At 41.4% G+C, this 10809-nt stretch overlaps 1 long non-coding RNA gene across 1 annotated transcript in view; it reads right to left on the bottom strand.

Moving 5' to 3' along the window:
* Nucleotides 1–1716: 1716 nt before the first annotated feature.
* Nucleotides 1717–10809, bottom strand: part of LOC125486865 — a 14545-nt gene continuing 5452 nt past the window's right edge. The window contains exons 2-3 of the long non-coding RNA XR_007265487.1: nucleotides 6911–7008; nucleotides 1717–2338 (exon numbers count right to left, since the gene is read on the bottom strand). This is a non-coding gene — a long non-coding RNA (uncharacterized LOC125486865). The remainder of the gene's footprint in view (nucleotides 2339–6910; nucleotides 7009–10809) is intronic.

Raw genomic sequence — 10809 nt, 5'->3', positions numbered from 1 at the left:
ATCAAAAGATGTGCAGATTAGATTAATTGGTCATGATAAATTGTCCCATAACGTTCAGGAATCTGCAGATTAGGGAGATTAGCCACGATAAATGCAGGGATAGGGTGGGGTGTTGGGTCTGGGTGGGATGCTTTTCGGAGGGTCGGTGCAGACTCGATGGGCTGAACAGCCTCTTTCCACACTGTAGAGATTCAATGATATTTGTCAAATTGACTTCGGAGGTCTTGCACTGTCTTTGTCTGTCTTAGTGTTCTCCAGTGACTGCAACACAGTCAGTGCAAGGCTGCTCACTTTCAGTGGAGGAGATGGCACACATATGCGCAGGGCAACCTTGAGCCGCTCAGAGTCTAGGAGGTCTGGTCAGCAGTGATCTGGGTGACTGGCTGTTAGGCAGAGGGGCAGCATGGAGAGGATGAAAAATTATTATCCTAAGAGAGGACCACAGGCTCAAGCTTGATAGATGCACCACCGTTCCCCCACAGTGGGGCCTCAGTGATGCTAGTAATTTGTTGAAGGACATATTGTTGGACTGCTGTGAAGTTTCTGTAAGTCCGTTTCAGTATTCCGTCTGGGGAAAAAAAGATTCATTTGTGGGAAGTGGGTGCCACTTGTTGCCTGCTCCTGATTGCCCTTGAAGTGAGTGTCATGCAAGGCTGTTTCAGGCAGCAGTTAAGAACTAACAATGTTGCTATGGGTCTGGAGTTACATGTCAGCCAGGCTGAGTAAAGATGACAGATTTCCTTCCCTCAAGGACATCAGAGACTTAGACAGGTTTTTACCACAATTGATGGCATTTGTCAATGGGAGACTAGCTTTCAATTCCAGATTTTAACCACTTGAATTTAAATTCCACCAGCTAACATGGTAGGATTTGAACCTGTGTCTCCAGAGTATTAATTGAGGTCACTTGGTTGTTAGTCCAATGACATTTCGACTGTACCACCATCTCCCCGGAGTTTCAGTATTCCCGATAATAATATTCTAACTACAAAGGCAGCATGCCTTCAAGCTGAAAGTTTCACTCTGTGCTTCTATTCCAACAGCCAGACCATAAAATTATAGAATGATTCCAGAATGGGAGGCCATTTGGTCCATCATATCTCTGTTGGCTCTCTGCAATTCATGCCCATAGCCATACAAATCTTTTCGCTTCAGATAACCAACCAATTCCCTTTCAAATGCTATGATAATATCTATCTCCACCACATTTTCAGGCAGCAGATTCCAGATCCTAACCACTCCCTGTGATTTCTTCTCAGGCCACCCTCTTGTTCCTTTGTCAGTCAATTTCAATCTGTGTCGTAGGCTTCTCAAGCCTTTCATCAATGCAAATGATTTCTCCCTATCCATGCTGTCCTGATCCCTCAAGATTTTGGGAAACCTCAGTCAAACGTTTCAAGTTCTCTTCTCTAAGGGGAACAGTGACAGCACCTCCAACTTAGCTCATAACTCAAGGCCCTCATCACTGGAGCCATTCTTGTAAATCTTCCCTGCACCCTCTCTAAAATCGTCCCTTCTTTCCTGAACGTGCTGCCCAAAAGTGGATACAACACTGCAGTTGAGACTATACCACAATCTCCTTGCTTTTGTACTCTGTTTTTCTTTCATTACAATGAGGAGTTGAGTGGCTGCAATTTTTTAAAAGAACTCAGGATTCCCCGATTTATCTGTCTCTTTGGCCCAGATTGATAGTAAGCACAGATCAGGTTTCTGTACTTAACAAGAATTATTATTTATTACAAATAAACAGACTGTAGCTACAGGTAAATAATCACGAACCATATAATTCTACTACTTAAAACTCTAATTCCTTATAAACTTCCTCTTACGCACATATACAGATAGGGGAAAAAGATGGGTGTTAGGGGCAGAGGGAAAAACTTCAAAGCAGTTCAGTGGTTCCTATTCACAAGATCTGCTGAGGTGGTTCTTACGCTGATCAGAATGCTGTTTCTTAACCAGGCCCGAAACGTCAGCCTTCCTGCTCCTCTGATGCTGCTTGGCCTGTTGTGTTCATCCAGCTCTACACCTTGTTGTCTTGGAAGAACAGGGCATAGGTTAATGACACCCCATCATCCCGCACATTTTTGAGCCTTAACCAATTTTTCCTCCAGCAATCCAGGGCAATATTTTTCAGTTTGAGGTGGTTTGCCTACTGTCTCAAAGAGACAGAATGCAGGAAGCTAAACGCACAGTTTGTCTTACATAATAGTCAATATTTATGCAGAAGAGCAGGCTTTGTTAGTCTGAAAAGAAGCTGAAACAGCAACTTCAAGCACAGATTTGCTTGTGCACTTGTCAGGCTGGTTTTGAACTGAACAATCTGGTTCTGTTTAAGCTGTTTAAGAAGATAAATAGTACAAGTGTCAGGAATCTAAAAGAAAAGCAAATCAAAAATACAGATTTGTACACATGAATAACGAGATAGAGCAGATTAATGTTTGTTACCTTTGCGTTAGATTCAAATACTCAGTTTTCTTAAACGGGAAATATGGGACATGCTCTGCAGTTAAGGCCATACTTGTGAGAGGGAAATAAAGCCAGTGGGCTGAATCTTATCACAAATAGCTGAGTGTCGTTTTTGTCTTCTATGTGAGGGCCAATAAATTTACTCACATGCTCGTCCCAAACTCATCTGATAAACTGTTCAATATTCCCCGTTGCCTAAGCAAATGTACTTGCCACTGCCCAGATATCCTGAGGGTCCTGGTGCCAGTGACTTCTTGGAACCCCAGCCATGCAGTTGGTACTGTGTTGGCAGCCCAGAGTTGCCCTTCACTGTGTACGTAGTGAAACAGCGGCCACAAGCTAACACTTCTCATGGCACAGAGATGGCAATGCTGTCACTTCCATGTGCATACAACTGCATATTCCAACACCAATCAAGGTTTAAGCACCAGATCACACAGCATACCTGTCCCTAGCCATACTCTGTCATACAACCTTCTAAGTCACTTTTACTGTTTCCCCAATACCTAGTGTAGCCTAGCATCTTCTCAAATATTCAATATGGGACCGTCACACACAGGAGAAGTCTTCAAACAGTTCAAAACAGTCACTTTTATTCACTAACACCAATAGCAAACAGAAATCAAGCAAACAAAATGTTGTCTGTGCTTTGGACACTTCAGCCATGTTTATGAATTACAAACACTTTACCTAAATACTCTAGTTGGTGAGATGGACAAAGGGACGTAGAATTTGGTATATAGTTCAATTCAATTTTATTAACAAAAATTCCTTGTTAAAAATATCATGTGAGCATTTCCCAAACTCCTCCAATATTTACTCTTCAGCCAGCACTATCAGTCTAAGAAAGGGTATTACCTGCACTGGTCCACGTGTTTGAGATGGTCCATTGAAATCTCCTTCCTCTCCAATGTAGGTCTGGCTCTCTTCCACAAAGGTGGGTCTCATAGGTCAGGGCAGATCTTCTCCAGGGTCCTTGGGTTGCTGCATGGTCTTCTGCTACAAGTCTTGCTGCAAGTCTCCACAGCGAGTCTTCCCGGAGGGTCTTCTCCTTTGACCCGGACCCTCCTGAATTTTCTGTGGCCTTTGGCCAATGGGATCATGAGCTGAGTTCAAAGCATCCATTGGGGTCGGGCGAACACAGTTCATTGTTGCTATACCAGGGAGATGTAAAGTGTGCATCCTCAGGGCACTAGCTGAAAGTCGAGATGTGTAGAAATCTGGTTGAAACTCTTCTAACACATGACCTTTGTAAGTTGTAACTTGTTCCCCTGAACTTTTGTGATCTCTTTGACCTTGGTTTCCACTGTTCTCTGTAGCCAATGGCTGCTGGCTGTTGTTTAATCTAGTTTGGCCAATTTTCTGTCAGGCTCGATTTCTCTGGCTGTGGGTCAATTTACAATGTCCAATTTTGGGCCCAAGGTTGCTTTTCCAGATGAAGCTGCATTTACCTTGCAGAACAGAAACAAACTGCTTGCATATCACACGTCAACAATTTTACAGGCAATGAGTACCCAGCTCTCAGTTACTGGAACCAGACATCAATGAAGCCTAGCTTATCGGACCCAAAGCTGCTACACTCTTTCATGCCGAAAGTGATGTTCCTCACATTCAATGTCCTCATCTTCCTCCACTGAAGACTGCTGCTCTCCCAGCTCTTCAGCATCCATCACATCTCTTCTTCCCTTGTTCCAGTTGTGGAGAGCACAGCAAGCTAGGATTATGAGGCACCTTTTCTCTGGAGTGTACTGCAAGGCCACACCAGACTGGTGCAAGAACTTCATCTTCACTATGATCCTGCTCAGCAAATGGCCGTCATTGTATTGACATTCTGCCTTAGTCAGCAGCTCGTGTAACAATCATCAGCCATAGGCACAGAGGGGAGTAGTCCTTGTTTCCCCAATACCTATCCTTGTAAGGAATCTGGACCCTTAAACACAACGGGAACATGAGAGTTCTCAAGGATATAGAGATCATGGCAGCTCCCAGGGTATCAAGCACAAACTTCTAAGAAATAGTACTGAGGATCACAGATCATTTACACGTTGATGTAATGAAATCATTTTCTATTGATGAACTCAGCTGCAATCTGATATGACCCTCTCAGCAAGGGTTGAACACTCAATTTCAGAATTCTTGGCTTTGCAGGATGTTTAAAGCCTTTCATTGTGTTTCTTTTTGACTAGCTTAGTGACTAGCTGGCTTCTTGCACGCAGAGTGAGAGAATCCTTCATCTGCACCTCAAGAACAACGAGCTGACTGTGACATGCACAACACACTAGCACTCGAACACAGGCCAGTACACAAGGGTATCTCAGCTCACTGGCACATATAAGCTGCTCATGTCACTACACACACACAGAGGGATTAAACTGACTTTTAATCTATTATCCTATGTATTCTTGAAAGGGGAAAAGACAAATATGTCTCTTGCCCAGCTTACTGTCTGTTTTTTTTTATTATCATGTTTACAGTCTAAGATACAGATCAGTTTGTAAAGCATTTCTGTTTTCTAACTGCACATACTAGTGTTACATTCCAAAGTGTCTCTCTGTGTCCAAACAGCTACTGATTTTACATCCAGTTATTTTTGACTGTATGTCCCTTCTAAAATAGTTATAAAAATAATATAAATATGATAAAATGTTTTAAGAATAATCATATGTTGCAATTACACATGAGAATTAAAAGTTCAATATGCCTTTAAATAATCTGAGATTATGATCTATGGTCATGATACTTCGCCCACACAATGAACGAAATTAGATCCATTTTCATTTCTTTACAAAAGATAAACAAAAAATGAATTTATAAAAACAAACACTCACACATTCATCTCCTACCCACAGTCAATTATATCTCTTCAGTTCTAACCAGTTATGTCCAGGTTCTGGGCAGCGGTATGCAATCACTTTTGATTTCTCAACAATATGGATGATTTTCATGTCATATGGTTGAAGAAACAAACTATAATGGAACAACCTGGCATTCTGGATCTTATACTTCTCCATAAAAGTTAACAGTCAGTGGTCAATTTGGATCTGGTCTCTCTATATCCATCTTGGACGTATATCTCAAAGTGTTTGAGAGCCAACAATAAGCTGAGGGGTTCCTTCTCTGCTATGGAGTACTGTTTCTGATGTTTGTTTTAAAGTATCCTCTTCCTGAAAAATGACAGCCCCAATTTTACTCTCATCAATGGTTACTTTAAATATTTGGTTAAAATTCGGAACTGCAAACACAGGCTCACTTGTTAAAACGGTCTTCAGCTTTTCAAAAGCAATTTGGCATTTCTCAGTCCATGCAATGTTTGCCTTTCTGTACAGGACATTGGTCAGTAACATGGCTATTGTACTAAAGTTTGGGATGAATTTTTGGTAGAACTCGCACATTCCTAAGAACCTCATAATTTCCTCATTTGTTATAGAAAGGGGGAGCTATGCCATTGCTTATACCTTTGCAGTGTTGGACAGTACACATTCTTGACGCATTATATGTCCTATATAGATCACTTGGGCCTGTGCAAACTTGCTGAACTTGATCTAAGGTCAGATGATTGTATTTTCCAGAAGAGGGATTCCAGTTGCTTTAAGTGTGCTTCGCAGGTGTTGCTGTAGACTAGGAGGTGGTCTAAGTGTACCAAGCAACTGGATAAAACTGCCACCAGTTAATTTGGCAACATTTGAAGTCCAGAGTCCAAATGGCATGTCCTAGCAGTGGTACAACCTGTCTGGAGTTATGAGGTGGATATTCCTTTTGTATAGGCAGTCACGGGAACTTGCCAGAACCCCTTGAGTAAACCTATCTTTGTAATTTAGATTGCTTTATCTATGCAATCTTCCAGCCAGGGTATTGGGTCAGAATTGGCTCTGATCACTGAATTAACTTTCCAGTAGGTAATGCAGAGACTGGTAGAGACATCTGATTTGGACATGAGCTTGGGAGCTTCAGCTACTGCCATAGAACTCAACTAACCGGTGTTCCAGCATTTAGCTAATCTCCTCTCAAACCTACGCCAACATTTGTGAGCCAAACCGGTCGGGATGTTGATTAATGAGAGAGGCCTCTCCCACGTCCACATCATTGTAAAGCCAGGGTGATGCTTCCTGACTTGTCTCTGCATTAGCTCTTAAATACATTAACCAACCTGCTTATGTCTGTTCACTGCTCTATACCAAGATGCATGAATAAGGAGTCTATGTTTGCCAGTATTTCTATATTGATCAGCTGGGTAGTCAGGAGGAATAATGTGGACCTCACCTACGGCTTTGTGTGCAGCTCCTAATGGAATGCAAGCACATTTTCATTAGTTGTTCCTCTGCCATGCTTGGGGAATGCTCCTTCTCCAAGGAGTAGCATTCCAGTGGTGAAGTTCTATTTCTACAGTCGTCATTGTAACAATCACAAACCATTCATCATCCTTAGACATGATGTCACTAACCTATAAGTGGTGTGGAGTGATTTGTCAGCTCAATTGGCTAACATCTCTTCAGCAGCTTTCTTTATCCACTTCTTTTGTTTCATTCTAGGTAGCCATTCCTGTGCAAAGTGATTCAGTTTCTGTTAGTTAGAACACTGTTTTTCCCACACTGAATGTGTTTCTTTTTCTTTCATGCTCAGAAAACCCTCAATCTGCTCCATTCCTGTGTCAACAGCATTTTCCAGCTTCTTTGAGGTCATTCAAACTCAGAAAGCTAACTCTGTTTCTCTCTTCACAGATGTTGCTGAGTTACTCCAGCACTTTCTCATTTTATTTCAGATTTCCTGCATCTGCAGTATTGTGCTTTTATTACCTTGTTCTAGGAACTATTGGGAGACATGGGGAAACAGGTCTGTCACCTTTGAGATCCTTAGATGTTCTGCTTTCCTCACCCGAGTGTTAAGGTATCATCAAATTGGATGGAGCTTAATGCAGACTTCAGTATTAACCCTTTCAGAACCATTACCTTATACAATAATTGTGGTTGGTGGGTAACTGACCGAGATAAACACTTTCCCCTATATTTCTGAAATCATGTTCGAAAATGGCAGCACTTGCTTGTATATAGCAACTCCCAAAGAGGGAGATGATGGTCTAGTGGTGATGTCATTGGAGTAGTAATCCAGAGACAGAGGGTAATTGGTACAAATCCTGCGACAGCACCTGGTGGAATCTGAATTCAGTTGATAAATCTGAAATTATAAAGCTATTCTCAATGGGCAATCATGAAACTACCATTGATTGTCTTAAGAACCCATCAGTTCCCTATTGTCCTTTAAGGAAGGAAATCTGCCATCCTTACCTGGTCTGGTCTATAAGTGACTCCAGACCCACAGCAATTTTGATGACACCAAACTCTTCTCAGTTCAAGGGCAATCAGGAAGGGACAACTTATGTTGACCTTGCCAACAATGCTGACTTTCCATGAAGCAATAAAGAAAGCTAATTAATTCTTTTTAGGGAATTTGCATGCAGCAAGGTCTTACAAACTGCAAAAGGTTAGCAAAAAAGGAAAATTTAGACACCAAATAGGATAGTTGAGATTTGATAACTTCACTTATTCCAATTTTCCCTTTATAATCACTCTGGTCAAGACTACAACTTCCCATTGCACTTATATGACTGAAACACTGGCAGCAGCAGATGGGGGAGCCGACTGAGCATTGAAAATCAGAGTTCTGTAACTTCTGTGCGAACTTAATTCTGTTTTCGTTGGATCTGAGTGGGGAGGCTAGTGCAGTTTTGCATGCAGACTAAATTTATCAAGAAAATTTATTTACAGACAAGGTAATTATACAGAGGCATAAAACATAAGACCATAAGATGTAGGAACAGAGAAAGCCATTCATGCTGTCCAGTTTACTTCGCCACTCAGTCAGATCACAGCTGATCTGATAATCCTCAAATCTATTTTGTGATGATAGTATGGCTGTAAGAGGTGTCTTTTGTTCTGGATTTTTTTGTGAAGAAAGGTTGAGACAAAGGCGAAGAGCAATCTGCTCAAAGCCAATAAAGTAAACAGCTTGTGAAGCCTTGGGGTTTTTTTTAAAAGTTAGGACAATAGAAGTAGCCTGAATGGGTGAGGTCAAGCTCCCACAGAACCAGGATTTTCAGTTTTAGCTTTCAACAGTTTCTGGGGTCTTGAAGCTGGATGTAGAAGCTCTTATTCCTCTCTCTTTTACAGTTAAAAGATTGGGTTCTCTTCCTGCTGCTAGAACTGCATGTGAGACAATCTATTTTACTGAATTTGCCTTTGCCAAGGATGTGTTTATGGGATTTTACTATATTGGAACAGTTAATTAGTAGTAGTTATATATATTGTTTTGTTAAGTATTTTGATACAGTTACAGTTAAGCCAATTCTTTTATTTTTATTTTGTCTGTGTTTAACATTGTGTAAAAATAAGCATGTTTTCCTTAAATTTGAGTAGTTTGACCAATCAAATTGCATCTGGAATGGCACCTTAAAATAAGAAAAGTTTAGAGACTAGGCTATCTTCTTAATATATTTTGAGGGGGTTTAGTCTAGTCCGTAACAATTTTCTTGCCTCTTCCCCATAACCCTTGATTCCCTAACTGATTAAAACTTTGTCTATTTCAGCCTTGATATACTTCATGATTCAGCCTCAACAGTTCTTTGCAATAAAGAATTCTACAGATTCACTACCCTCCAAGAGACTAAATTCATCTTCATCTCTGATTTAAATGGGCAGCCCTTATTCTAAGATGATGCCCTCTGCTCCTAGACTCTCCCACAAGGGGAAACAACTTTTCTGCATCTACCCTGTCAAGTGCCCTAAGAATCTTGTACATTTCAATAAGATCGCCTCTCATTCTTCTAAATTCCAATAAGTACAGGCCAAACTCACTCAATTTCTCCTCAAAAGACAGTACATCCATGCCTGATATCAGCTTAGTGAACTTTCTCTGTACTGCCTGCAATGTCAGTATATCTTTTGATAGAAAAGGGGCCCAAAAATGTTCACAGTATTACAGCTCTGATATGACTCGTGTCTTGTATAGTTGTAGCAAAACCTGCTTATTTTTATACTCCATTCCCCCTGAAATAAAGATCAATGTTTCATTTGCCTTTCCTATTACCTGCTGAACTTGGATGCTAGCTTTCTGTGGTTTTTAAAGAGGATACCCAAATACCTCTGTACCGTAGTTTCCTGCAGTCTTTCTACATTTAAATAATATTCAGCTTTCTGCCAAAGTGCTTAACCTCACGTTTCCCCCCATTATATACCATCTGCCAAGTTTCTGCCCACTCACTTAACCTGTCTGTATCCCTCTCCAGACTCTGTGCCATCCTCACCACTTACCTTCCCACTTTTTTTTCTGTCATCCACAAACTTGGTGATATTACATTCACTTCCCTCATCCAAGACATTAAATAATTGTAGCCCCAGCACCAATTCCTGTGGCATAACACTAGTGAGAGGTTGCCATCATGAAAATGCCACCCCTATCCCAACACACAGCCTTCTATTAGTCAGTCAATCATCTATCCTAATGCTAACATAATCCCCTCAAAATCAAGGGCTCCTGTCTTATTAAGTACAGGCAGTCCCAGCTTGTGAACAGGTTCCATTTTTGAGGCTGCTCGATTTGTACGCAAGTGGGAACACAATGTAAAATCACCATTCATGAGTACAGGAAATGTTCATACATCACATCTTCAAAACTATATCCTGTATGGGAATCGCATTCATAAGAATAAGCATTCGTAAGTCAGACATTCATAAACTGGGGATTTCCTACGGTACCGTAATGCTTCTAATAATTGTGTATAAACTGCTTGTTTTTAGTCAAAGTTCAACATCTTATCTTTATTTTTCTAATTTGTTTGTGGCTGAGTTTCTGATGAGACATTATAGAATCCCTGGACTGTGGAAAGAAGCTATTCAGCCCATCAAGTCTGCACTGCCCCTCTGAAGAGCATCCCAGCCCCAACCCTGTCCCCGTAAGCCCACATTTACTATGGCTAACCCACCTAGCCTGCACATTCCTGAACACTATGGGCAATTTAGCATGGCCAATCCACCTAACCTGCACATCTTTGGATGGTGAGAGAAAACTGGAGCACCCAGCAGAAACCCATGCAGGCACGGGGAGAACATGCAAACTCCACATGACCACCCAAGGCTGGATCAAACCCGGGTCCTTGGCACTCTGAGGCAGCACTAACCATTGAGTCACTGTGCCACCTCCCATTATATGGTTAAGGATTTTGTGACAGCACTCAGGATAATGCAAACCTTGAAATCAAGGAAAGTAGGATTACCACCAGCATATGCCATTTTAAGTGTTTTGTGGCACAGTGGTAGTGTCCCTGCCTCTGGGCCAATGATCTGGCTC

Source organism: Rhincodon typus, chromosome 34 (genome assembly GCF_021869965.1).
Source record: "Rhincodon typus isolate 14 chromosome 34, sRhiTyp1.1, whole genome shotgun sequence".
In the NCBI taxonomy this organism is placed as follows: Eukaryota; Metazoa; Chordata; class Chondrichthyes; order Orectolobiformes; family Rhincodontidae; genus Rhincodon; species Rhincodon typus.
The sequence above is the reverse complement of the archived record's forward strand: the minus strand, read 5'-3'. Positions and strand labels throughout refer to the sequence as shown.